The sequence below is a fragment of the Triticum aestivum genome, chromosome 1D, assembly GCF_018294505.1.
Source record: "Triticum aestivum cultivar Chinese Spring chromosome 1D, IWGSC CS RefSeq v2.1, whole genome shotgun sequence".
In the NCBI taxonomy this organism is placed as follows: Eukaryota; Viridiplantae; Streptophyta; class Magnoliopsida; order Poales; family Poaceae; genus Triticum; species Triticum aestivum.
The window spans coordinates 382,974,390-382,978,659 of NC_057796.1; positions in this window are offsets into that span (position 1 = coordinate 382,974,390).

Consider the following 4,270-nt stretch of genomic DNA (forward strand, 5'->3'; position numbering starts at 1 on the left):
GTAGTAGTAGATGTTAATTAGTAGTAGTGATGGTACTAGTTAACTAGGGCAGTATGGTTAATAGTAGATGTTTTTTACTATTGTATAATGTAGTTTTTTACTGTCTTTAGTAAGTGTTTAAAATAATTAGTAAGTAAATTAATAAACTAGTTGAACTAGTTTAGTTTTAGTTGAACTAGTTTAGTAAGTAAATTAATAAACTAGTTGAACTAGTTGAATTAATAGAACTAATGTATTTTTATTAAGAAAATTAATATAACTAGTTGAACTACTTTATTTTTAGAAAGAACTAGTTTTTTTTATTTCTAGTAAGTTTATATTTAGTAAGAACTAGTTGAATTAATAGAACTAGTTGAACATGTCATATTTGTTGTTATTTTTTTAGTTTAAGCAATTATTCGGGGTGTATTAGTGATAACTTATAGGGTTTTTGTTTTTGCAGAAATCAAGGAGCCCCTCCATCATCCCCGCCGTCGTCCCTGTCACCGACCCCCTCCGACCTCGAGGTGAGACCAGCCAAATCTCCATGTCAATATGAGTCCTATAAGATATGATGTAGATAAAAACATATATACCTTGTGTTGCTCAAATAGGATATGTGGTTGCCCAAGTGGCCGGTCATGTTCAGGTTACACCTCCGAGTGGCCTATGTTTTGCCGGAGTGTTGATTAATTTCTGTTCTGACAAATTTCAGACGCTCGATATGTCCTTTTTAGCAAAGGTCATGCCGGATTTTTCCGTGAATTCTGGCATGACTTGTGCTAGAATATGTAGGAAATATCGAGTGGCCTGGATTTTCTCGAAAAATAATTAAACGACATTTCGACAGACCGATAGTCAAGCCGTGATGAATAATAATGATCTAATTTAGGGTTTTAAGTACATATATTTAATTGTACAAGTTTAATCTTTGAATTATGAACGTAGGAAATGTCATACTCGGACGACGAAAGTCTCCCGGGGGAGTGCAGCTGGTGCCACGATGATCGAGGTATGTGCGACATGCCTCACCTGGACGAAGATCGGCGCTTCAGCACTAAGCTCGAGGAGACCTTCGATGTTGAAATGGTACGCAACGACGACACTTGTTTTTTCGTAATTAAGCACGACTTCAACTATTTCAACGTCTAATTTTCATCTTTTACAATTCGACTAGCTTATCCCATGCCATGGAAGACGCTATGTCTTGGAGAGGATGGGTTTTGAAGACCATGAAAATTTTGAAACAAAGAAAATACACCTAAGGAGCCATCATGATATGGATTTTGAAGTAAATCTGTACAATTCTCAGAGCGTAACCCATTTTGATTGCCAAAATCGGGAAGCACTTTGCAAATTTTTTGGTTTTTATGAGGATATGATTGTCACCATGGATCTTGGTGATCCTGACATCGAGTAAGACAATATGGACATTTGGGTCCTTGTTGATACGCTTCCGATTCTATCGCTATGTGAGTTTCTCAAACATAGTTATTAACTAATTTATATTGTTTATTTCAAAATAGTTGACAGATTATTTCCATTGACAGCTTATTTTCATTCTTCAAACAATGTGCGGAAGATGGTAGACAAAACCCACTACACCGATGGCTCCGAATTAACTTATAAGGAGAAAAATCATCTGATCGCATTTTGTACTGGTCTTGAGAATTACAATACCTATTATCGAACTCCTCCAAATTATGGTGAATACGTGCTACTAGTGCACGTGTTGAACCACGGTAAGTTCTATGGAGATACCCTGGTAAGATTTTTTTACTATTACGACATCCGTGCATCTTTTGCATACTTCTAAAACTAGTACATCATTGCTAACTACGAAGTTATTACTATGTTTTTCAACAGAAAATCCCGATGGATTGTGTGCCTCATCTCATGTATCAGAATGGTCGCCTTGATGTTCTAAACATACAGCCAGGTCATCCTACAGATCTCACCTGTGCATATCGGATTTCTAAAACCGGCGAACACATGCTAATCAAAGAATGAAAAAATGTTTGGACAGTCGTAAGGAGGTTCTTGGAAGCAACATTAAGCGAAAGGCAAGAACTGGAGACAAGATAATCTCCATTCTCCATAATGGAGAGTCAGGGGCTATCTTGTTTTTTTGCTATTTTACCTTAGAGAATATAGTAGGTCCTAAGAGAATGTAGTAGGTCCTATGAGGTACAATATGTTTATTATGTGGTACAATGTGTTAGAGTTGATGATAAGGAGTAGTTGTGATTATGACTAGTGACCAACTTGCTATGTGATGTCTCATTGATGAAAACGATGATCATGAGGAGGTGTTATATGACAATGATGTATTATGATGATAAGTTGTTAATGATATGATGATGATGATGATATTTATTATATCATTGCGTGAAAGAACCGCGGATTAGTTTCAAGTGGATGTCCATCCACTTGAAACTAGTCCACGGTTCTTTCACCCATTGATGTAATAACTCATTATGATGTAAAAACAATCTCTAAATTGCTGCTATATGAAAACTTGTATAGAGGTGTATGAATACAACATGAAATAAAAAAGAAATAAAATACAGAATAATAGTAGTAGCGCCGGCTGGGAAAAGCGCTACTAGTAATTACCAGTAGCGTTGTTTGCAGAAAACGCTACTCCTAAGTCGGTATAGCAGTAGCGTGGGTTAACCCACGCTACTTCTAACCTTTAGCTGTAGCGCCGTACCAGTAGCGCTCCTGCCCGCGCTACTGATAGGCCTAAAACCCGCGCTGCTGCTAGGCTTTTCCCTAGTAGTGTAATTAAAATTAACCCTAACTAACTTGGTTAGTCGGGCGGGGCCCGCATGTTAGTGACCCAAGGGGGTCAAATCCCTGGTCAACCGGGCTAAACCACCTGTGTTTAGCCGCCGGCGATGACCAGATGCGGCGTAGGCTCAGGATCGCTCCTCCGACAACCAAAAGCATGGCAGAGGTCATCTACGCGGAGCTGGCAACGCGCACATCCAAAGGGGCAAGTGGGAGTAGTTGGGGTGGCCGAAGCTCGTCGCAAATGAGCTCGGGGCGGCGGCCGGCGTTCAGGTGTGCAAGGTTTCAGAGTTAGGCTGCACGGCAGGGGGAACGGGGGGCTGCTATGGCCTCCTAGGGGTGCACTGATCACAGTGACGCGCTTGGTTGCGGCTCTAGGTGACGGTGGCCACATCGGCGACATGGCCGGCGATGCCAAGCTCCCGGCCGCGATGGGCAATAGCGTTAGCGGGAGCAAAAGAGCCAGGGGAGAGGGGGATCGACGCAGAAGCTCACAGTGGTTGCAGTGGAGCGAACGGCGAGCTCGGAGGTGGTCGGAGTTGAGCGCGGTGACGAGAGGGATCTCTGGTGACCGAACAATGAGGAGGAGGTCGGTGGAGGCAGTGGAGCGCGTCCGGCGGCGTGTGGCTCGTCGAGGTGGTCGGGGCATCGAGGCGGAGCTTGTAGGCACTTCGAGGAGGCGGTAGCTACGCAGGCGACGACAGCGAGCTCGCGGGCGAATCAGGCATGGCGGGGAGAGGCGAGGGAGAGAGCAGGGGGAGAGTCAGAGAGTCAGAGCGATTGGGACAGCACCGAGGAGGTCGTCTGCGGTGTCGATCTGGCCTGGGGACGCAGGTAGACGCCCTGGTAGCGTGGAGCTCTCGGGCGTGCGCGCGTGCTCGTCCTTCTGGCGCGAGGAGGAGGATGACTGGCACTAGGCCAGCACAGTGATGGGCCAGCCAGTGGGCTGCCAGGTAAGTCAGGTGGGTTTCTCTCTCTGCTTTATTTTTGTTTTCTGTTTTCTTTTGTTTGTTTGATATGATTTGAAGCATCAAATCGTTTAGAAACTTTCTATAAATTTTTATGTGAGCTCAGGAAACTAGTCCAAGGTCACATGCAAACTTATAAAAATATTTGAATTTTATTTCTTATATAACAGAAATAAATCCAACTCAAATATGTTATTGATTTAATTCAAAGGCCCAAGATAGATATTTGTGAGACTCCAAAAATGTTGGTTTGAATTTTACCTCTTGCCAATACTTTTATAGCTTAACAGGAACATTTTCTTGGGTTTAGTTGAAGCAATTTTTAATGTTGATCATTCCTAGAAATGATTTCTAAGGCTTTCCACTTCCCCAATTCAAATTTAAATGGAATTTAAACATGATGCATGGATGCCACTCACTTATGCAACTAATTACAAAGAAGAATTCTAGGGCTGTGACATGAACATAGCACCGCAAGTTGTGCCAGTTGCCAATCATTAGCAGGACACCCACATTTGGCTACATGTTGG